This window comes from Plectropomus leopardus, chromosome 12, assembly GCF_026936395.1.
Source record: "Plectropomus leopardus strain MGB_pleo_1.0 chromosome 12, ASM2693639v1, whole genome shotgun sequence".
Taxonomy (NCBI): Eukaryota; Metazoa; Chordata; class Actinopteri; order Perciformes; family Serranidae; genus Plectropomus; species Plectropomus leopardus.
In genome coordinates, this window is record NC_142187.1 from 22,957,505 (window position 1) to 22,983,100 (window position 25,596).

Here is a 25,596-nt window from a genome sequence, read left to right on the forward strand (position 1 = left end):
CAAAATGCTCTTGTTCAGACCAAGGTCAGCCAATTATATGCAAATCCCGGTGAATAATGTCGAAATGTGACAATACGGGAACAAGAGTTATGTGATCTAACCACGATAATGATCATTCAGAAGCATTAATCACAATAAATCAGCCCAAACACCAACATCTCCAATGTCAGCTGACTACATAAACAATATTTATCCTACACTAATATTCATGCCGCACATCACAGATAATTAATGCTTTACTCCACAAAACTTTGCCCTTATCAGGGTTATAACAAAAAAACTTTAGAGGCTACTTTTCAACAGATAAGTGTAACAAAGTCACTTTGTTGCAGAGTAAAATTAAAAGTCGTTTGAAAAAAAAACAAAACAATGTAAGGAAGAAAAGCCAAATACAAAAATGTGACCCTGCATTTATGTTGTGTCAGAATTAGCGGTAAAATTAGTTCCTGACTTGGAAAATTCACGTAAATGCTCACTCAAGTTGGGACAACTCAAAAATATGGAGGACATTTTGAGACAGGAGTTGCTGAGTTGCTGTCACATGCAGAAACATGGAGGAAAAAAAAAAAGTTTGGTGCAGCCTATCTGTTTTTATTTACTTATTTATTTTCTCATCTATTTATCTGCTATAGTTTTTTTGCTGTCTGTATGCCTTATATAAACCTGCATCTTTCTTTCAGATGTTTTTTTTTACTCCTGATGTTCTGTACATTTTTGATTTGTCAGTTTAATAAAAAAGCAAATATTTATTCAACTGAGTGTAATAAGCTTTTCATTAAAAAACATATTGTCTGTGAATTTCTTTTGCTCACGTCATTTTTGAAATGGTATTAGGGTGTGACCATTGTTGCCCATGTAGAGTGACATAGATTAATTAGAAGAGTTATTTATCAATATTAGTCAGGTAAAGCAGTATTATCTTCGTTTTGGGGGATGTACTGGTGCAGCAACACGTTTGGGACAAAATCACTTTGTAAGGGACTGTAGGCTACTTTATTTATAGTGTGTAGTTATACTAGTGGGGTGGCTGGGGTCCAACTTTTTTTCCTAATTTCATGACCCTGTAGCCAGAACTACAAATATTTTTTCCTTGAGCCTCCCTGAGTGACTTGGGGAAAATGTATGACCCTCCCTCCACCATATATAATCATATTTCACAGTTTATGGCTGTGATAAATTGTGTGATTTTGGAGATTTGTAATGAAAACGTCTTTAAAAGCCATTTATGAGTTTTGGGGTTCTGAGAATATTCAAAATGAATACAAAAAATACTACAATTTCAAGGTGAATGTCCCTCTCCCAAGCCAAATTAAAAAACATAGTTCCCTCACCAGTGCTTAAAAAAATTGGAAGTGCCTCCCCCACTTTGCATATGTAACTATCTAATAATTTTCCCTCCCTCCTTTTATAAACATTCATTTTTAGTTTATTTTTCGGTGTTATTATTTATTTCCCTCCTGTCTTTCCCCATGTTTTCTGGAGAATTTTGCTCAAGTTTCAAAGGTTTAAATACTTTTTTTTAATACTAAAAGGCGTCCGAATGCAAAACAAGAAAAGCTGATGTCCATCAAATAATAATAATGTACCAATGACTGGATGTATTAATATCCGAGGAGCACGTGAATGCAGCACTTTGCACTGACAATCCGGAAGAGATATGTGGGATATGCACGCGCACTGGCCGATAGCCAGTAGTCGCACGCGGGTCGGGGTTAGCAAAACAGTACAGAACAATAGTAGTAATGTAATAAAGGGGTATATAATAGGTAGTATTATTGTTTTTCGGCCTGGTTATAAAGGAATGGTTCAACTTATCAGTCAGTGGTTTATAGCACCTCTCAACCTGACGAAAAACACACACACACCGCCAATAATACTTCCTGCTGTGTCAGCAAGCTAACCTTATTTGCTAAAAGGCTGGCCGACAAACCTCCTCCAGTGAGGTGTAAGAGGACTTTCTGGTTGAGTATGGCATTTCTGCCTCAAATTATTAGTTTTAGTTAATAGTTTTTATCTCGCCGTTTATAGTTCCTTCCTGTAGTAATATAGCGCTCCTTCAGGTGGAACTAATTACCGCAGAGCTCATTTTTTGCAAAAACACCTTGCAAAAAAAGCGCCAAAGAAAACTGATGCTATCAATCTAAATTTAAACATTAGCTAAACTACATAAAATATGTTCTTGAAGAAAGAAGACATGGACACTGAATAAGCTGCCAACAAGGTATGTTTGAGTTCAAGTTTAAAATTAATTTATTAGTTAGCTGTTACTGAATTAGGCTGTGCTAGGGAAGCTGGCATTTTTAATGTTACAGTAACATTAAAAAATAGCCCCTTAGCTAGTAGCCTATTGTTAGCTACAAACTAATTAACTGTAGCAGTAGCTTGTAATTGACTAGAATTAGTCCATTTGCCAGCAACTTCTACTACTACTACTTCTACTTCTATTGTAAATTTCTATATTTTTTCTATTGTACATTTTTACATTTTTAAATTTTTAAATTTCTATTTCATATTTCTTTTATATTTGCTAAACGTTTTTTTAGGCATTCTGTGGACAGCAAAGTAAGAATTTCATTGTACAGGGAAACATGTTTCCATACTGTGCATATGACAATAAACACTTTGAATCTTGAATTGAATCTTGAAGCAAAGTCAACAAAGAAATGTTGAGTACCCCAACGCATTATATTATAAATGTATATCATGGGCCCCCAACATTAAGAAACTTCCAGATGCTAACTTGCATATGTTGGGCAGTTTGCACAATTTAATTAATTTGCATAACTTTACAAAAATACATTGTCAGGGAGACAGCAACGGTCTTAAAATACTACTGTTCTACTCATGTGTTCATAAATATGGTGCAGTTTCTAACTTACATGAAGTTATTTCACTTTTTTTCCAAAACATAAAATAGAGTAAGTTACCAGTTTAATCCAGTCAATTCAGTGTCCTGTGAAATGCCTAAAGTGAAGTAAACTGAAGTACTGTTGATATATGCGATAATGTAAGTTTGCTTTTAAATTAGTCAAATTTTGTAAATTGAACAACATATGCAAGCTAGCATCTGGCAGTTTCTTAGTGTTGGGTTGACCCATACTGTACATTTATGATGTAAAACTTTTGGGATACTCAACATTTCCGGTTTCACAAAAGGGGCTCTATAGGCTGGCAAATAGATTATTGTTTTGTGTAACAGCTGGAAACAAGTGGAAGAATGATTTAGACCTGCTATATTCAATTTATGGCCTGCGGGTCAAATCTGGCCTCCAATAGGGTGCTGAGTGGGCCCCCAACCGTTTTCATATTCTCAAGAAAAATAAAGTAATTAACGCTGTGTTTTTGTACTTTAGTAGACATAAGGTGCCTGCAAGCATAAAACAGCATCAAAGTAGAGCTTGTTTTCTATCAAACAATATTTTTATTGAATTTTCCAATGACTCTCAGCTCACATGTGGATGTAATGTATGGGGTAGTAATGAAGAAAAGAAAAATCTGATGACTAACATCTTCTACTACATCTTCAAAGCTTTAATTCTTTAATGAATTTTTGTTGTCGTGCAAATCCCTAAAATGTATGAACTAAAATGCAAATGCCAAAATGTGTACAAATGTACAATCTAACAGACACTAAAAGACAATATACTATTTACTAAATAATTTACTCTCAAATGAAGACCAATTAACTTTGTTTTGTCCGATTTATGTTGTATTATATATATTATTTGTATGTCTCTTTTCTGTTAAGTATTTTTTTTCTTTTTTTAATTTTTGTCTGACTCACTCATCCTTTTTTCCCTTTATTCTTCTTCTACTCAGACTCATGCCCATATACTCTCATAATATGGTTAACTTGCCTTATTGTTGTAAATGTGTATTCTTCAATAAAGTTAAGAAAAGTTATGCTGTGACCTGTGTGTTAGTTTACCAGATGCTCCTGTATGTGCTGTATGCTAAATGTGTTGGCTTGATAAGCTAGCTAGGGGCATGAACTTAGATACATCCATACATAAATTTAATTTTATTACTTTTTTTTCTCTCTTTCAGCCCAGTTTTTACGTGACCAAGGAAGAAACCCTGGTTTTTAATTGTGACCTTGGAGCCACAGATTGTATTCTACATTAGCAGATTGAGGAAGACTTCGCGGTGCACAGGACTCCCAGTAATAAAACATCCAGAGAGGTGAGTACAACAGTACGCTCCCTGATTGTTGTTAGTATGCAGCTGTGGTTCTGCAAAAACTCTGCAGCTCTCTCTTTGCTATAAAAGTGTGTTTTTTGGCTGCAGCTGCTGTGTAGTTTATGCTGTTTATATATCTCTGCATTGTCGACTTTGTGATGTTTTATTCCACTGTTGAAGTGTTTAATTTATGTGGCTTGATATTGCTTGTCGCACCTGCAGTAGTACCCATATGCTTTTGTTTTATTCTTGGTCATTTTTGTCTGAATTTTGTCTTATTTTGACGAGTTCTAATATGGCTAGATTGAAGAGGGTATGTATCATATTTATATTTGATGATAAGTGGTATGCATAGGCTGCAAAGTGCCACCTATAGAAATGTGTTGGTAGTTTGGACATTAGAGCTTGGTGGTGTGATGTTGTTCCACCAGTGTATACGCGGACATTTAATTCTTTTTATTTTGTAACCTCAGTGTTGTGTAGTTATTTTACAGTAGTATCATACATTCAGGGTTCCTGTAGATCCTTAGAAAGTCTTAAAATGCATTGAATCCATTAGTCTAAAAATAAGGCATTAATTTGTATTAAAATGTCTTAAATCAAGTTCAAAACATGAGAAGTAGAATGTTTTTTTAATTCTGTTTCTCACATCACACGGTTAAAGCTCAAAATACCTGTTAACTTGAAAAAAAAAAACATAATAATTTACCATATACATCTTGTCACCAAAATGCATGTTTTATGTTACAGTAAATATTTAGGCAAAATTATACCTAATATTAAGAAATTGATTGAATTCATGTTGTTTTTAACCTTCAGTTGTAGTTACTGCAAAATTGGTCTTAATTTTAATTCTGTGTGGTATTAAAAAAGTCTGAAATCCCAATTTGTTTAAGCTTTAGGGACTCTTTATATCAGTAATTTACTTGAATATGATATAATTCTAGTACTCTCTACATAACTGCTTGTCAATGAGCAAAGCATCTTTAAAGGCATCAAAGCCAAGGGAGAAGAGAATCACTTATTTACACTAGAAGTGTTATAAGGTAGCACTACGCCAGAGCCCCAAACACTCTCTTTATTCCTCTGCCTTCATCCACTTTGAGTCTGAAATGTGACACTAGTTCTCAAATTACCAGGACCAGCAGATAGAGGAAACGCCAAACACCCTTTAGTGTCAGCCACACGTTCTGCTCCATCCAGCTGGGGTTAAAGGTACCCTCTTAAGAAAACACAAACTACATGCTTTAGAGCAGAATCACAAATCGCAGAGCTGCAGAGCACCTCCAAATGATGCTGTCAATTGATTTTGGTTATGTATTGTGTTACGGTTTCCAAGAAGGGCAAATTCTAAGGGAGGGTGCAATAACATTGGGAAAGCAGAAGTACTTGTTACACAGAATGAGAGCCATTCAAGCTGATTGTAAAGATAACAATCAGCAGAGGCTGCCGGACAATAAATAAGGCCATGCACTTTAGACAATGTGTTTTCAGTGATAGAGGCTTTTGTCTGGATGTTGCTGCTCTGGCATGAAAGGTTCTTCCACCTCTTGTATTTTACTTTAAAATCTCCCCCTGAGTCTCCCTAACAAGACAGCAGTAATAAAACTTCTCTGGTAACTCCTATTCCCACCAATTAAATTAAATATTTTGATTCACTATGCATAGTATTCATTGATGCAGCCCTTTGTTAGTGTACTTCCCCTAATAAATCAGTCTCTGGTGAATAGCCATTGAGCATTGCTTCTTTAGCCTCAGTGCCAAGCACGTCCTTTTCATTGCACTCTGCTCAGCTATCCGCTCTTAGATGGACACCCGCTCAGCAGCTCAGTGCTGGTAACATTTCATTCCTCTTCATTTTCCAAAAATAGACTGATGTTGGATTCAGGCCCGTGAAAAGAAACATATCACTTGCTCATTTCATCTGTCACCTTGCTGACAGAATGTAGAGCCGCCTGGTGGTCTAAAAGACAGACTGAAGGCTTTGCATGCACTGCCCACAGGGCAACAGATGTCCTGAGCTCCACACTATCAAGCCACTGATTAAACGACAGAAAACAACAAAGGCAAAGTAATTAGAAAGTGGGAGACCATTGACCACACAACATCTGTTTGTTAAAGGGGCATAGATCAATTCACTCACAATGAGGTGTACTAATCAGCCAGAGAAAAAGTCACTTTTAAAAAGTCTGAGAAAATTCTGATTACTTCATCTGATGTGTCTTAGTTTGGGATTACATTTTACTGGGACCTGCTATTGTGTTGCATTATAGGAAGTGTAGGATACACAGGGTTTCCAAGGTCATGTAAAACGTGGAAAAGTATAATAGTAAGTAGTAAGTATAAATAGTAGAACATTTTGGAAAAGTCATGGAATGTTGTGTGTAATGAGATTGTTATAGTAATCTTCTGTGGATAACATAAAGGCATATTTATTTTCTCTAGCTGTTGGGGTAACATAACTCAAATATGCGTCATTGACGTTTTGTGTAGCATCACATATATTTCTATATTTTCTCACGTATTTCGTCCCTCCCTTTGTGTATGCCAGATAGCTGAAGTTATTGTGTTGCATAATAGGATACATAATATTGCCAAGGTCATGGAAAAGCTACATTTTTTACATTTTTTAGTTGAAAAGTCATGGATTAGTAAAAATCATAGAAAGTTTTGAATCTTGTGTGTAATGAAACCGTCCTTCATAGATAACCTTCAACATAATTTAACTTAAAGGCATATTTATTGTCCATAGCTGCCAGGGTAACGAAACTCAAATATGTGTTGATGTGTGACGTTTCGTTTACCCTCGTGTACATTCTCCTTTTTTATTTTCGGGTTCTGTCTCTTTGTTTTTGTATACCAGGCAGCAGAAATCATGTTTGAATAAAGTTTGAATCTGATGTTTGAAAAATGCTGGGCAAGCAAAAAAATATATCTTGAGAAGGTATTGAAAAGTTTTGAAATTTGTCTATGAGAATGTGTGGTAACCCTACAGTTTTTTTTTAGAACTTGACCCATACTAAGGACTTAAAATTCAGGCTACCTCAACTTCTCCTAATCAATTTCGATCATTTATCCGTCTTAGGAAAGTACCCCAACTTTTTTAAGTGAATTACCATGTATATCACTGAAATATTGAGAATAAAGTCGAACTATAAGTTCATGTTTAACTGAAAAATTATAAATAGGTGCGTAAACTGCAGAAATGTATCAAGATTATAGTGGCATCATAAAACTGGCTAACAATCCAAATGAATAATATAGCATAATAGAATCTCTCTCGCCTTATTTTTTTTAATATCAGCATAATACTTGGCACATTATATAAGACTGTGCACATGGTGTGTACAGCATGTGTGATTTGCATATATTCTTACTGCGCGTTATCATTAAATATACCAGTTTATGTGTGGTTAGTGGAGTATCCATTCAGGGCTTCTGTGTGCATGCATTGTTTACACTATAGATTTATAGCCCCAGGTCAGGATACAGGAGCAAAAACAAGCCCAGCAACACATCTATTAGAATATAGTCAGAGCTTATGATCTATTATGTATTATTGTTTGCCTGAATGGTATTGTGTCAATAACTGATAAAAATCCTACAAAAATGTAAGAATAATTCATTTAAACCAAGGATTATATATTCAATCATCATAAGCGAGAACAACAAAATTATTTTTGAAACATACTTAAGAAACAGTTTTGTTATGTTATTTACATTATATATACCGTTTGTGTAAACTGTAGAACCTCTTTTTTGTATCTGATAAAATATAGTGGTTAAAAATCCAGCATACTCTGTCAATATAAATGGAATAACTGTGGACTATATTTCAATAACAATACAACGCAGACATAATCAAAGAGTGCTTTACAAATAAGGTCTTTAATTAGTTTCCTTTTAAATATTTGAGTATTTTCCTCCTTTCTCACTAGAAGGCGCCTGTAGAATAACCCTGCCGATTCTTCTTAAAGAGATGCAGGTGCTGTGTGGTGCCTCAGGATGGTGCCAGTGTGCTTTCAAACACACAGACCTCTGCCACCTACAGATCCCGCACAGACCCATACGGCTTTAGATTCTGAGTGACAACTCCAGTGGCATTATATAATATTAACTTAATGGTGGATGTGCTGTCACAGTATGAGCTCGCTGCCAGCTGAAGCTGAAGCTCTTCATACTTCCATCATTATTATCCCTCTAATGACATGATGATGGCTTTGCGGTCATGTCAAAATCTCAGCTTGTGATATTTCAGACGATCACTGTCGGTATACAAACACTGTAAAGGCTTAATGCCTAAAATACTGCATCAAGAATGGAAATAGCCTAGTAAACTAGCTCAATAAGGTTATTTTTTCACCCGACTGTATTCAAAATAAGGTGCAAACATTAAATTTGTACTGTATCTAGTGTTGTGTTGCTTTGAATCATCCACATGACGTTCACAACACTTCAAAATGAGCTGGGGGAGGGGGTGGCACTTAGGAGACAGGAAGTGTATACCATTTCATGCCATTGGCACAGCTTGTAATACATCATCTTTTGTTATAGAGCGTCTTTGTGCATGCCACTCTCATGTCTGTGTAGTTGATAAGTCTACAGCCAAAAGCTGGTTAGCTTAGCTCAGCACACAGACTGGAAACAAAGGGAAACAGCTAGCCTGGCTCTGTGCAATGCTAACAAAATCTGCCTACAACAACACATTGCAATGTTATGGGGGTTTATGTGCTGGGCTGTTTCTTGGCCAGGAGCAGTAACTTCTGACAATCTGGTCTTCATCTGAAGTTACTGTGCCTAGCCAAGGAATAGTCTGGCACATAAAGGCCCATAACACATTTTACACTTCTGTTTTTGTATGAATTAAACAGACAACAAATAATGTGTTTGTGTCGAAGCTGTAGAGCTGCTGCTAGGCAAATCGGTTAGCTTTGGATAGAGACAGGCTAGCTATTTCCCTGTTCCCAATTTTTGTGCTAAGCTAACCAGCTGATGGCTACAGCTTTATATTTACTGTACCATACAGACAAGAGATTGTTGTCAATCTTTTAACCCTTGAACATCCGGATTGACATCAGATTTCTTGTGCTTCATTCATACCCTTTAACTAACATTTAAAGGTGTGAAACCTGATAAAATTGGTTTGATTTCTTTCAAAAACACAGGAAAAACGTGATGAGTAACTTGGCGAGAAATGTCCTACAAACAGCACACTACAAAAAACGGATTATTAGATATTATTAAACAATGGAGGAAAAATGTCCAGGCAACAAAATAAATAATTCTCTTAATATTTTATATGAAATTATGTTACAGGACAAAAATGTTTTAGAATATAATATTATTATAATTAAAATATATGTTTAAGTGCTTTCTCTTATATTAAGTATGTTTGACACAAGTAGAGGATGACCAAGCCTTAGAATCACAATTTAATCAGCTTTATAATCCCACATGTAATTGCACAGGACCTTACAACTGCCAATATAGTCAGTAATCAGAAGAAATGTGACCTCACCAGCAATGTCTTTATTTTAATACAATATTTTTTCTTCTGTTTAAGCATGTAATGTAGTATAAGGCTGCAGTAACTCATAAATTCAGATGTCTTTTTTTTTTGCCTGAGTTCAAACTGCATAATTGGTAGCCTACAGTGAATGTTTTGGAGAGCATGCATAGGAGGAATATTTCCCTGTGGTGACATATAGTTGATGCAGAACAAAAATGACATTTTCTTCCCCACATGGTTCAACTGGCAAGTATAAAGCACTGAAAAGAACTTTTCTGTGCAGAGACAGCTCTTCCAGCATAGACCACAACACAAAAGGGTCTTCACACTGCTTTCTCCAACATAGACACACATGTAGTGTATTGTAGGCTACTTGGTGTGTGCGTGTGTGTGTTTATGGTCAAAAGGGAAAGCCAAAATATCCTCCAGACACCAGCATGGAAACTTGCATTAGTGCCAGTTTTATTTCAGTAGATTTCAATACTTTTCGGTAAGAGACTCACCAATGAACTTTAGAGGATATTGATGTTTTGTTGCAGATATTTGTGCACACAGTAGGCTATATCGCATGTGCTTGCGTGCTGCTGAGAGTTGGGGAAGGCTGAATTGTGAATTTGAGGTGGCGAAACTGTGAAAGCGGTCTGTTTTTGGAGGAAGGTAGTTGTGTTTAAAGAAAGGGGGGACGGAGGAATTGTTCCCTTGTGTAAGTGGATGTGACAGCTTCTCACCCAGGAGAGCACTTGTACTGAGCACACACTAGAGGCCAGCAGGGCCACCTGTCACACAGATCTGTGACTAAAGAACTCTATTAGCGAACAAGCACCCCGAGGTAACACACACACACACACGCAAGTGCGCGCACACACACACACACACACACACACACACACACACACACACACACACACAACACACACGCACAACACACACAAAATCAATATGCGAATGAATGAAAGGAGCCATAAACGAAGAGTGATTAGCTAAGAATACAATAAATACGGTGAAGGATAAGACAAGGCTTGATTGACAGCCCCATTCAATATTAATGCTCATTTTAATGATCCCATTCTTTAGATTATATCTTCCTTGTCACTGCGGTCTGCAGTAACATTGCTCAAAAGAGCACATTTTCACTTTAAATGATTTAAAGTACACTGAGGGTGTGAGTGCCCATGAAACAAAATTTTCTTCTTAGCACATGTTAGGTGGTGCGTGACCGTGTTTCACTCTGTCCACACTCCACTCCGCATATGACAATTATCAAGATGGATTTCCACTAAACCGTGTATACTGCCATGAAGGCACAGTGTATTTGAAAAGATAAGTGGGGCTCAGTGTTGGAGTAAAAATGATTTATATTTCAAATGAGCGTCGAGCGGGGGTGAAAGGCACACTGCAGGCTTGACTTGGCCTTTGTGCCTGCGTGCATGCAACTTTTCCTTTCCATTTTATTGTCTAAAATAATTACCTGTCAAACACTGTTTATACATAATATAGGTTACTTAATGTGCAGAGATACCCTTCTGGAATAGAATAGCCAGAGGAATTTTCCACACTGTCACTCTGTTGCGGTCAAAAAAAATAATCATATTTGACACCGCCGCATCCTCTGGAAAACCACGACAAGTTGGGCTGTCAGGGCTCTTTTGCTTGGTTCTTGTCCTTGAAGCCTTTTGTCATTTTTCAACTTCTTGCCTCCCTCCCCCTCGGAAAGAGTAGGGGTGATGTTTGATTTTTAAATGGCTGCTGGAATAATATCCATGAAATCAGGGATGATCGTTGCTGTCTCTCAAACCACTTCCTCCCCATTACCTCCCAATTGCAGGCTCTCACGTGACACTGTCTGGCTGATCCAAGGAGAGAAATTCATTGGAACAGGTGGAGCTGTGGACCATATCCCATTAGTGAGCCTGCCAAGGGCTGGTCCCTGTAGGAGTAAACCCTCCTCTTCATGCACCATAGGCACAGGCTACTGTATATAGACTTAAATTTATGGGCTAAAACCTGCTTCTCCGGCAAAAGTAGGAGGGGGATGATGAGCATATAGATCACAGATTTCATTACCTTTAATAAATCTGTAAAATACATGATATAAAACCCTTTTTCTGTGAGGAATGTACTTAGCCTGGAAACATTCAGAGAGCAGTCATTTGCAATGAAAGTCAGTGGCTGAAAATGTACTGTAGGCTTGTTGATGTGTGTGTTGCAGAGTGCATGTGAAGGGCGGACATGGCTCTGACTTTGGCTTTGACTGGCTCGGCTGTTAGCCCCTGGCTTCATGACTCTTCCCACATGGCAACACATTATGGCAACACTCTCGATTCTATACATAGCACAAGGAATAATGTCAAAACAAATGAGAGTAATTGTGCGCAGTGATCTGTCTTCTATTTTGTCTTTTTATGTTACAAGAAAATCCGCATTTCACACAATGAAAAAAAAAAGGAAATGTTCTTCTAAACAATCAGGATGGCATGTGCGCGTATGAGATGTGACCTCGATAAGACACGTGACTTGCTCAGATGAGTAAATGAAAGCTGAAGGAAAAACTTCTGTGTGAAGACTACATTTTTTATTTACACTGCAAAGTGTGTGAGGACAATTCATGTGGAAATTCTTCTTTAACCCTCCGTGTATCTGTTGAAGTTGCTATGATCCATATGAATTTAATGCATAAACCCTGACTGATAGCAATTAGTTAATATTGTCCCTGTGACCTACACAGATATAAACATCTGATCAAGCTGTAACGTTAAACAGCCTATCAAATTTTAATGTTTGTTATGAGTTGCAATCCCTTTTCTTCTCTTAATATTCCATTGTCTTCCTTTTAGAAATCAACAAAACAACTTACTATTACCTATAGATTTGGCAATCATTTTATTTTAATTTTATTTCTAATTTTTGAAATATTTTTTGTAGCAAAAATCCTAGCACTGACTGATATCTCCTGTTAATATAAAAGCACCCAGGTACAGAGCAGTTGCTCACATGAGCTGCACTGAAATGGATCAGTGAAGGACTAGTTTACATCACTATTTTACCATCCTGTATTTTGGGAAGGTTTCAACAGTCAACATCAACAAACTCTTTATTTTAAATGTAGTAGATCTGCATCCAGCCACTTTTCATAGTTTTTTTTAAAAACGATAATGTGGTAAAACCCAGTTAAACTTATTATTAATTCATACTTTAAGACATTTCTAGTGAGGGACTTTAGATTATTTGCTTTGATTATCATTGTATTATGGCTGCTGACCATACAACAGCTTTTTGGCATGTCAAGAATCTTGGAAAATCAGTGACTGCTAAATGGAGCACAATGAATGGTGTCCCCATCTTTGGGGTTTGACCTGTACACTGTCAAGGGCTTCAATAATGTCTGCCTCTGTTATGATAGATTGTTGCTGAAGCATAAAGTGACTATGAAAAAAACTCTTTTTTTTCTCTGTGATACCAATGCCTGACTTTTACTGGTGCAATTTTTCTTCACTCTGCAGTACATGGTAGTCCACCTGTAAATACCTTGCTGTAACTTTTCTTAGTTTACACCTGGCATTTTTGGAAATACGATGCCCTGAGAGAGTTGAAGTATTTCAGGTTGGATTTTTTACTCGTCTCCTGTTTGGCTGTAGTAGCATCTAGTACCTAAATTCACTGTTTCCTGAGGTAATTTGACAACTTGTAGGGAGAGACAGTAGCGGAGTGAGAGAAAAAGCAAAAGGTTCAGACGTGTTGCCATGGCACATAATGGTTAGAGTAGAGGATCCTGTCTCATAAGGAAAAACAATATCAGAGGGCTGAAGCATATTCAGTGCCGTGTTGGGTTGTACATGCTGATGCTGTTTATTTGGGTTAGCTAAGTATCCTTTTCCTCTTATGTCAGTTTCCTACTGGCTGGAGCTGAATGCTGTTGAAAGGCTATGAAAAATTTATCCAAGTTAGACTCCTGGGTCCCATGCTGAGCTGGAAAGCTGATTGAAGAAAAAGCAGTATAATTATCCTCATCAAGGGAAGAGCCTGTTCTGTATTTATATTCCAAAAAGCAGTTTCACCAAGCAGGCACCAATAATCCTTCTTTTCCCTTTACGCTGTTGTCTCTCACCTTTTAACTTTACATATAAAGAAGAGCTTCTCTCACCTCGTACAAATCCATTTTGAGTTTCCCATCGACACATTGTAGTAGGCTATATGGTATCGTAATTGTAACGATAATAACTACCTCAATTCCAAAGTAAATGGGATAGAGTGTCCTTGAAGCACTTATGAACTGAAAGTGTTGCATTACTCTCTAGGGTGCAGTGGTGACTAAGGATTCAGTTCATGACTCTGAACGAAATGGGGAATGTCAGTATTATAATAAGAAAGTTCCATCTCATTTTACTTGACCTTTTGTTTGAATACTCCCCCTGAGTGTGTACTTTACAGCAAAATCAATATGTGCATCATGGTGCTCGGCCACTGGCTACAAATTGTGCTTAGCATATTATGCTCTACAATACACTAATTTGTTTACGTCTGCAGCGACCAGGTGAAATTATAGGATTATATGGTATTTTAATCACATGAAAACTGAGGTTTTCCCGAGGCTGGCAAGTCAGTCAATACAGCTGGCAAATGCTTAGCAACAATACCAGAACTGCTTAAGCCTAGATTGCCTTAAATGGACACAAGCTGACTGTGCAGAGGGAAATTTTTAAAGGTACAAACTACAACTCCTTGTTAGCCTGTTACTAATCAGAACCAGAGGGGAAGAAGCTGCTTTTATTAATGATCACTTTATTGCAGTAATGATGTGAAAAAGAACAGTTTCTTTACCCTGTAGTGCATATGGGTGTTTACTCTTGCTATTACTGACACACAAACAGAAAGAAAAGTGGTTGACAAATATGGATTGTCATGTTCTGCACACTTGTAATTGAATTTCTGTTGTTAAGAAAAGAACTAGTAAGTGGACCTGGAGATGCTCTTGCATCAGAGTGTGATTGAACATGGCTCTTACAGAAATTTGAAATCAGATTTTGAGGACCCACAATCTTGACAATTTCAGTGTCTACAGTGAACACTTAAAGGATTATTTCACTCACAAAATAACCATTTGGATATCGGTTAGTCATGCCTTGTTACCTTGGATTAATGAGAGGAAAAGCATTTTTGCATGCCCCAACAAAAAAATAGCAAAACATATTGATTTATTCAATAGGGGACAACAGCAAAACTATATTAAATTATCCATTTACAAACTCTCACATATGCAGTATAATCCAAGTATCATATATCCAGTTGTTCGCTCAGAACTTCCCAAAACACGTGCATTTTCACATTCTAATATATGATCTCTTTAAAGTTAGACTCAAGGTCTTTATTTAGCAAAAATACATGTTTTTAGGCAGTACTGAACATACGACTGAATAAATGAGACATGGATTATGCTGCACAAGTTGTGTGAGAGTTTCTAAATAGAATATTTTTTCGTTGTTAAACCTGGTTCCCAATAAATCCATGTGTTTGCTGGTTTCATGTTTCAAGTTTATTTTATTTATGGCGCACTTTAAAAGCAAAACAGGGTTTGCACCACAGTGTAGGCTATTCCAGAGCCAAGGAGCCGCTATTGAAAAAGCCCTGCTCCCTGCCTTTCTTTTCCACAAACGACATGCTAACTTTGCAGAGATTTATAGACTTTTAAAAGTATTTTGAAGTGTATCCTGAAATAAGTGGGGAGCCAGTGTCAGGATAAAAGGAAAGTAGTGCTGTGGTCTCATTTCGTGGACCTTGCTAATTGGACAAGCAAAGAGCAACCTAAGGAGAAATGACCCCCAAAATTAGCAAGAAATCAGTAGATTTAGAAAATGATTATACATAAGCTAAGTAAAATGTCCAGAAAATTATATCGATAATTAACATCATTATATATAGAAAACTATGTTAGAGAATTATTGTTAAATCCAAGAATGTTTTTTTTTTTATGTCCTTTCCTTGTTGCATTTATTTTTTACTTTCCTTTTCTTTATTTCTTTCTTTCTTGCAAATTTTCGGATAAATTTGCTTTTGATTTTTTGCTCATTTCTTCTCAAGTTGCTCTTTGCCTACCCCATGTCTTTTTCTAAATCAGACGATTTGCTCTGGGTTCAAAGGTTTAAATACTTGTGAACGGTGTCTGAGAGCAGCGCAAAAAAGCTGTTGTATTTAGGGAGAGACATTGCACGAGCCACACATTCTCGTGGAATAGCGTTCATTTTTGCTCTTTTTAACTGTTCAGTAAAATAATGAATTCTTTGAACCTCTGAACTCACTGATGAACTATGGTGGTGCAGCATCTCACAGCTGTTTTCCAGCACTTTAAAGATTTTGCTGACTGGCCCAAAAGCAGCGCTACAATTGCATTTCAAAACAAGGCATAGCTCAGACAGCGACAGCGGCCCCTTCTTATCCCATCCCATGCCTTAACATGCTACTCTCCTGAGACTCCCTCCCTCTTCAGCCCTGACATACTGTACGATGGACAGTTTTTGAAGCTGCAAATAAGGCTTCAGCGTGGCTGAGTTCCAACCTGCATCCTCAGCCTTTTCCAGACCATGACTGGCTTGCTAGAAAGCAGCATATGTACTCCTAAAACTGGTTTCATTACCTTCTATTTCTGTCTTCATTTGACAGAATGTTTTTTTAATAGCTTTTTCCTTCCCCATACTCTATGATATGCACCCCTTTGCTTAGCATGACACAGATGAATCCATGTTAACCCCACCCACAGCAAATCCAGGATATTCCTCAGAGAGTTACGTGTTTTGGAAAACCAGCCCTTCTATCTGCATGATTTTTTTGTCTCATAAAAGTTTAACATAACCCTCTCTCAGAAGTGCATTATTAGCTCATGTTCATGTTTCGGTTTTAAGCTACCCGTGCACATTTTGTCCTGCTCTGTGATGACTTGAACATCATTAGCATGAATTTTGCACAACCAACTCCATGTAGACTCACTGACATTTGGGTTGTGACGCAAACTCTTCAGTTTTAACCATAAATGAACAATTAAAAGATAGCAGTTCTGTGTGAGACAGTCGTGCTGCTAACGTAGACCAAAGTATTTAAGTGGCAGGCAGTAGTGTAATGTACAATCATTTTGTGCATGCAAAGATACAGTTTAGGGTACATTAGTCTATATGAGCTGAGACAAGAACATTAGTAAAATGCATATTAATATTGCAAGAAAGTTTGAAACTAAACCCGCTGGGAAAAGATGTAAAGAGACGGCAAACCAAATGGCTTTGAAGCAGAAGGAAAGTAATGAGTTCATTAAGACAGCACTTAGCACATATGTCCAATATGCTGCGTGGTAAAGAAGAAAAATTATTTATATAAAAATCCATTTTTATGTAACAGGTTGCATTAGAAAAGGATTACATGAAATGGAAGGATATATTTTTCTCTCCATAAATTATATATTCACCTCCATTTGTTCATTTTTTCTGTCCATCTGCCCAGTTATAGCCCACTCTGCACCACTTTGGGATGAAAAGGGTCTGAACTCAGTTTGTTTTCAGACATTGTCCTCCTCTGTCTGTGGCATTGTTAGAAGATCCATAAGATCCCTCCCCATTTGTGAGAGGAGTGAAATCAAAGCAATTTTCTTGGCTGCACTTAAGAGGACTTTATCTGCTGTAACTGACCCATCTCTTGATTTAAAACAGTGGCAGGAGGAAGCTGGAGAACAGTAACTTTTTTGTTGCCTTTTCCAGTTATATAAAGTGTGCTAGTGTTCATTTCAGCATTTCCAGCAGAGTGATTTAAAAAAAAAGTACACTTAAATGGGCTGCGCATCTTGTCCTTCAGTAATGATACTGTGCCTTCTGCTTAGTAATTTCATAAACTATATTTCCCTGAATACATACACCTGAAATACAACCCACTTCAGCCCCAGCCCAAAGCAAACTAGCCAGCTTAAATTAAAAACAAAACAGAACAGTAAATCAATGCAAACACACCGACTAAAAGAGGCTTTGCTGTGCATAAACAAACTGCTAAAAAAAAAAAATGCTATGATGCAGACTCATCAAAATGCAAACTCTAAAGCCAGCATGGTCCAAGGCTGGAGCAGATCTTGGCTGAGCTCTCTGCAGGAGGGCAGCAGCCTGCCACAGTGGCATGAAGTACATGTTGGAAGGTGGAGCTGGGGTGGGTGTTTCAAGGCAAGCAACACAGAGAATAGGAAAAAGGGCTAGTTTATTAACGGGAAGAAGAACAATGGTGAGCATTGTAATTGATACGATGGATGAGATGATGTGGACAGTATGAGGACAGAGAGCTGACTGGACTGACTTCTGTGGCACAGATTTTGCTGTGGCTCTGTCACACTAGGTGAGCTTTACATTACAAATTTGTGCAAAACGTATATTATTTTTCAAAAATGTCGATAAAACACAATTGCGAAATTACTGCGTTTCTACTGAGTGATGTTATGCAACTCATCCTCTCGCGATAACATCCAACAAAGCAATGGCAATGGATGCTCAAAACATCAGCAGGTGTATTTCTATTGCAGCCACTGCACTAGCCGTCATTATTTCCAATCGAATGCGACAGGCGTGGCGTGTTATGTGAGCGATAATGGAAAGGCAAGCCCCTTATATGTGGGAGGGTCCACACATGAGGGATTTCTGAGAGGTGGTAGTCCACGATTTCACAGAGGAAATGTGGATACAAAACTTCTGGATGGTCTGGAAAGAGTTATGCGATGCAATAACACCGCTTTTAGTGCCTGCTGCATCATGCCGAGGGAGCCAGTTCCTACCAACAAGCAAATAGCCATAGCCATCATGTGCCCTGTAAAAGCCAAAAACAGAAGTGTTTCCATTGCAGTTTTGTGAAATATGGCTTTTTTGAATCGCGTGAAATACCACCTCATGTGAGTGTAAAAGCTTTTTTGCGTAAGTTTTTCCAAAATTGAAATTTTTCCAATAGGTGTACTTTATATTCCAAATTTCAGTTTTTGCACTTTAAGGGTTTAATGGAAAACCGCCTAGTGTTGAAGTGTAAGCTGTAAAACCAAAACGACAGGGAGGAAATCTTTTAAAAGGCCACAGTACAATACACAAAAAATGTTGGTTATTGATTGCAGTTTCATTAACTTTGCTTTCACGATACCCATTGATTGGTTGCTAGTGGTTACTGGTTATAGTTTGAGAAAAAAAGGCTTAAAATACAATAGGCCTTTCCTTTAAGTCTGCTGCTTTATTAACTCATTGAGCTTTAGCTCCGTGTCTCAAAGCGCCATCCATTTAAAGTTGATGAATATAAAATATATTGTCATGTAAATGTCCTGGCCTTTATTATTTAATTTTCTGTTGGCTATGGAGACAGACAGGTGGCTGGCCACTGGTAGCTTATGTTAGTCTTGGCTGCTCTGCACTGTGCACCACCGGGGTGGGCTGGGAGCGAGCTAGGCAGCAAAGTTCATTTAAGATTACTGCTGGTAGTGCCACACTACCAGCAGACACTGCTGACACTGCTAATAGGGCTAACATTAATAACATAGGCCTAGTAAATAATACTACAGGGGTTTTGCTGGTGGGCTCAATGCTTTCACAGCAATGCTGTTGGGTCTGGATGGCATTACTACTGATAATTGCTAAATGAGCAGCACTACCAGCTAACATTAGCTCCCCCCAGACCCAGGTAGTACGCAGCTTTGCATCTCAGCAGAGGATCATAGAAATCAGGGAAGTATTAGTGATCATGTTGCTCTTTCAGTCTCTCAAAGAAGTGGATAGCAAATAAGACAAGAAGGTAGCTGACATGGCAAATTGTAAAAATGGGCATTTTCACAGCCACAAACCAGTAAAAACTAATCTCAGTGTGCTTATTTGCAGAAGTGAGTGGTTACGTCTGCACTTTGTAATCATACAGTTTGATTGTGTTCCTCATGACACAGCACTACACAGCGAAGAACCCAAACAAGCCTGATCATCTGCACTAATATAAAACTTTAAATCAAATTAACTTTGTAGCTGAAGTCATTTGCAGCCTGAGGGCTTGTTGTTCTGCTACAATTACATGTGACTTCTTCCTCCGCATGGTGAAATAAGTGAAATAATAGACAGCGTTAACAACCCAGCATTAGAGAAGTGCAAACACTACATTTCCACCACATGATAGATTGAATGCTCCTCTAAATGCAGTGGACGTCAGTCACAATGAATCTGATGTGCAGCTAGTCAGGGAGTGGCTCTACTTTTCGTCTCACATGAAGCACAGAGGCCTCAACGTGCAAGATGGACTAGCTGTGCTTATTGGGGAAGACAAGTCAAGTTCACTTTAATTTGCCCATGCCTTTGTCAAGATGCTGGGGTACGTTCAAAAGATTCTGTCTCTTTTTTCTTGTCTTTTTCCCCTGCAATAGAGAATAATTTATTCAGGCCTATTCAAGAAATCTGTTTGTCAACAAAAGACTCAAAAGATGTATTCATAACAGAGATTGATGGCAGTACCATGTAATGAAGGAATGTCAGTTATACGGTATTCTAAATTTCCTGTAACAATAAGCCTCAACCTGTCACACCTGTCATTATCATATTCATAGAATAGCCCTCAGTGAGCTGTGAATAGCAGCTTGATATCCAAGTATAACCAGCAACGTTCCTGAATAAAATGTGAGTGAATACAAGATATTTTTCATGAAGCAATGTCTACAATTTTCAAAGAGACAACACACAAACCGCTGCTTTTTGATAACAGCTTGTGGTGTTGATGAAACCTAAAACAAACTGTCCAGAAACCATAAATTATAGTACACAGTTTCCTTTAAAATACATAATGAATTGCTTTCATAGTATTGCAATTAATTTCTATAAAAGCAAACTGTTCAGCTTGTTGTAAATGCAATATGTGCAGTTTATGATGTAAAATGTGTAGGATTTATGAGGCAGCTTTGTAGTGGACTTCAGCAGGATTGAATCATACTGAGGCACATCTATATCTGAGCTTGACAGTCCTTTATGGTCTTGGAGCTGGATGGGTTTTCAGTCCTGTCTGCATACACAAACAATTTTGTGGAATATTCATGCTGTAAACATTCAGTTTCACCTCTCGCCAAAGGTGGTTTATTGGGTTGAGATCCAGGGAGCGAGCTGGCAACACTGCAATGTTTCTGGAACTGTCTTGAGATGATATGACGCATTGTACTGCAGGAAAAATTCGGCTAAAAAGAGGGCAGGCTGTGGACATGAAACGATGTATTTTGTCAAAAATGTTTAGGTATGCTGGGTCATTAAAATGATACTCAGTTGGCACCAAAGGAACCAAAGTGCATCTAGAATCAGCCTGCACAGCCTCCATACAGGACCCATGGATTCATGCAGGTTTTTTTTTTGGCTAAACTGTCACTCTGCCATGACCGTGTTGCAACACAAACCTTGATCCCTTTGGACTAGGCAACGCTTCCCGCGGTGCAGTGGCGATGACATCCCCAGCATGGCTTCCTCTCATTCGTTTTGAGCTGACGGAGTGGAACCTGGCATGGTGTTTTGCCACTGTGGTCCATCCATTTTAAGATTTGACTACTTGTCTGATTTTAGATGCCCTCCTGCACATCACTGTGGTACTGAGCTGTTACTTGCATTTTTGTGGGCCATCTGTCAGCTTGAACAAATCTTGTCATTCGACTGTGACCTCTGCTGGCAACAAGGCCTTTTTGTCCACAAACCTGTCACTGACTGGAAGCTTTTTTTTGTTTGGTTGTTTGTTTGTACAGATTTTTTTGCTTGTGGCCCCATTCTGATTAAACTGAAGTCACTTTAGTGAGTGAATTGCCCAGAATAGTGAATGTGTTTATGTTGGAATTAGCACGTCTGGGATCAGACATCACGCCACATTTAAAGTTGCTTAGATCACATCCTGCCCATTCTACCATTTAGTCAGTAAGCAAGAGTTTCTGAACCTGTCAACCCTGTTTGCATGATTTACACTCATGCATTATTTATATACAGTATGACTCGCTGTCTGGAGGAGCAAGCTGTTTGTGTAAATGAGAATGTGTACTTAATAAAGCGGGTAGCACGTGTACGGTAGATCCTTTTCCGAGAACAACAGCCATAAAAAATGTAGTCACATGCAGTGTTAAATATTACCCTGGGCCTGCACCTTTTTAAATGTTTTAAGTATCTGCAAGCTCTGTTAGTCCTTGATGTCAGAAATGACTTATAAAATTAAAAGCTGAACATAGCAGAATGAAAAAGGTGGGGAGAGAGAGCAATGTTTAAAGTCCACAGTAAGCAAAGAAAGCAACCCTGTCCCTGCAAAGGGCAAAATGGCTCGTATTATTTACATATCTTTTGAATACCAAAACAATCGGCATAAAAGAAGCTGCTTTCAGCCACCACCTTGGCCCAGACTGAAACATTTCAACAACTGTTGCATGGATTGCCATGACATTTTGGACAGACATTAGAGGATGAATCTTAATAATGGTTGTCCCCATATTTTGCATGTAGCACCACCAGCATTCAAAGTTTCCACTTAGCTGGTGGAATGTCTCAATATTTCTAACATGGATTGGCACAAAATACAGATATTCAGTGTTCACCGACTATGAATCCCATTGACATTAATGATCCCCTGACCTTTCCTTTAAAACCACCAGCAGGTTGACATTTTTGGATATGAGTAAAATGTCTGAACGACTATGGGAAGGATTGCCATGAAATTTATGACAAATATTGACGTCCCCCTTCAGAAGGAATTGAAATAAGTTTGGAAATTACTTTCAGCTGTATTTTGTATTTAGTGCTAATTGGGCGCTCAACTGCTAAATATGTTAGCATGCATTGTTGCAGCCTCAGAGAGCTGCCTATCTTGGAAACCACTGATAAAGCTTCAGAGTACAATTTACAACATTTTGGGAGATCCAGTTTAACCAGCGGATATCCGGGACAAGATTTCCTCTTCTGTGCTCCACTCATTGCTTACTGTTTGATAAGCATCTTGAGACAAGGTCCAGTAAATATTTTGGCTTATCAATACCAGACATCTTTTTATGAATGCAGGTAAATTAGGAAAAAAAAAGGGTAAAAAATAAAAAGTCCTCAGACGATAGCTGATTGGCTCGGAGATGTCATTTCAGCCAATGCATTTAGCCTTTTTTTCCCTCCACCTGCAGGCAACCAAAGCCTGTGTAAATGTTATTGTTCGATACTTCTTTGACTGCAAGGGGAAACCTTGTACTGTTGCCTTAGGATCTGAGTTTTAATTTGAGCTTTGTGGGGCTCTCGAAAATAGCTAAAATTAAGAGGAGAATAAATAGATAAATAATAGCCTTTGTGCTTTGGGTTGGGGTTGTCCACGCAAGAGAGAAACAGAGAAAGAGAGGAAAAAATTGAAATAACCAGCATACATAGAATAGGCCTAATAAAAATCAAACTTGTGCATTAGGAGGAGTGTTTCAATTATTTTCACCTTGGCAATATTTAAAGAGTCTAGCACCCAAAGGTTTATAATCGTGATAATCCTGAATGTGTGTTAGCATTAGGGATATGGTCAGAGATCCGTCAGTAGAATGATATAGCTTTCAGTCGAGCAGTTGTTTTGTTTTGGGGTTTTTTGCTAGTCAGTTTGCTGTGCAGTGCAACTCTGGGACGTTTTGGTCACCAGACTTTGCTGCGGAGTGAGCGCTCTTGACTGTCACACGACTCTTATAGAGGCTGCAGCGAATATGATGCAGCGGCACAGATGGGGAGACACTGTGCACTGAAAGGCTCTGACATAACCTTGTTATCTCTTTTCTGTTTAGAAATGTTGAATTCACAGCTCACAGCAACTTAATACGACACAGTGTCTGGCTTTTGTATATCAAGTGTTGGCTAAAAATGTTGTCGCACATTTGCAATCTGTTTTTCACTATAACACATGAATGCCGCTGTGACACTGACACTCGTCCTTTATACAACTCGTTATTGCTGTTGTAGCTGACTGCAAACCTGCAGGCGGGTCCTCCAGCTCTGGCTTTCCATTTGCGCTTGCAATAATGTGACTGACTCACACGCTAATCCACTTACTGTGCTGAAAAAATATGCTACAGCTATAAGTTTCATGGCAGAACTTTGAAATTTGGTTCCATATTACATGCATTAACCCATATGCCGTGTATTCTTTGTGAAGCTGCACACACCGCACTGTGACCCCCGGGGAGGTGACACCTCGGCACAAATACACAAACAGTTTCAGCCCTAATTATTTGTGGTTGAAATAATGGTTGCTCGTAGTGCATTAGCGACCAACACAAATGCATGATTTTTCTGCTTTCATGGAAGCTCAGACCCTTCCTTATGGGAGCTCAGCTCCCACTGGCTCCCACACATTCTGCATACATATGCAGATATCTGTTTACAGAGATTATAGAGCTACTGACATCTTGCTAGTTTTGTTTCCTCTAGAACACTCAAAAGACATTTAAAAATAGACACACCAGATAAATTCGTTCCCATAGCTTTTTGGATGTGGCATACATTTAGCCAATCCTCTGAGCACTATTTAACTATTTTAACATCAACATTAGGAGCGATTTTGAACACCCTGATGATAAACTCATACCGGAACTCTTGGAAGTTGTTGTGATGGTGAGCTCAAATTGGTCAGACATGGCAGAAAAAGACCAACTACTTTGTGGTGTCTATGTCCTGATGTCAGGAGTGGGCCTTGAAACAGAGGCACGCTGACTCACCCACTGATCCCGCTGAATGCTGACATCAAAACAAACAGACAGAGGAAATAAGCCGTGGCATTGAATCAACAAACAGCTGTCAACCATCCCTGCGTTACATGACGGGCTCAGCCGCGGTGAGAACAACAGAGCGTAAATGGGAAGGGACAGATGGACACGCTCCGTTTGGGTGACAGACTGCACAGCCCTGGGAAAGGTGTGGGACAGACAGCTTTTTATAAAGAAATATGTTTGACACAGTCGACGCTTGCTGCAAAATCACATCAGGTTTGCCTGGAGAGGGCTCGTGACTTCTGGTGTTGGTGATAAAATATGAAAGTGTTCAAAACATTTCCAAGCTGTGAAAATAGCCACAAGTAATCTTTTTCATGACATGGGAATTTGATGATCTAATTAGGCTTAATAATCAAAGCCGCAATCAACCGTTGTTCATAGTTTAAACTCTTCATCATCTTCAATTTTATTGTAATAGATGCATTTCACATCAAGTTTTGAATGGGCTCAATTAGAATGTGAATGAACGTAATCAAACTGAATTGCGCTGGTGAGGTTGTCACAAAAAGATGCATGCCAGCAGTCCCCTGATAATGTAGCCACAATGATTGCATGTTATCTCCATAATGATAACGATATATATGCAATCTCCAGGCATCCCCTGGTGTACTCTGCATCACTTGCATATCTGGTAATTCAGATGTGGTCACGTAACAACACTCCTATGAGTCATACTTTTTTAAAAAAAATGTTACTGCATGCACTCTCTGGTGATTCTTGTTATTGATTATAGAAGAAGATATTGAAATTCAGGTAATAAGTGTACTTTTGCGTTATCACCAAGGCTGTTGAAATTATATCTTGCTTAGCATCACGTACCGTCAAGCTTTAGGTGCAAAGCGGGACACAGATTACCTCCTCCCTATGTCGTTTGGGAATAGCACTATGTATTCTCTGTCACCATCAACACCATTGATCTTCTTGAATTTGACAACTCTGCTCAATTGCCCTTGTCTAATGGCTCGTATTCTTATTCTGAAATGCATGACAATATGCAACCGCTTGTGGGAAAACAGATGTAGACTGTCTAGCTTGGAAAATAATTTCATATGAAATTATATTTTTCTTAATGGCAATGCCACTCACATATCTCTGATTTGAGTGATCTGGGATGAACTTTGATTTCGTAGCTGTCAGGAGCCGC

General features: G+C 38.3%; 1 long non-coding RNA gene across 1 annotated transcript in view; it reads left to right on the forward strand.

Moving 5' to 3' along the window:
• The first annotated feature begins 1,654 nt into the window (after positions 1-1,654).
• Positions 1,655-25,596, forward strand: part of LOC148188100 (uncharacterized) — a 139,828-nt gene continuing 115,886 nt past the window's right edge. The window contains exons 1-2 of the long non-coding RNA XR_015778166.1: positions 1,655-2,221; positions 4,048-4,182. This is a non-coding gene — a long non-coding RNA (uncharacterized LOC148188100). The remainder of the gene's footprint in view (positions 2,222-4,047; positions 4,183-25,596) is intronic.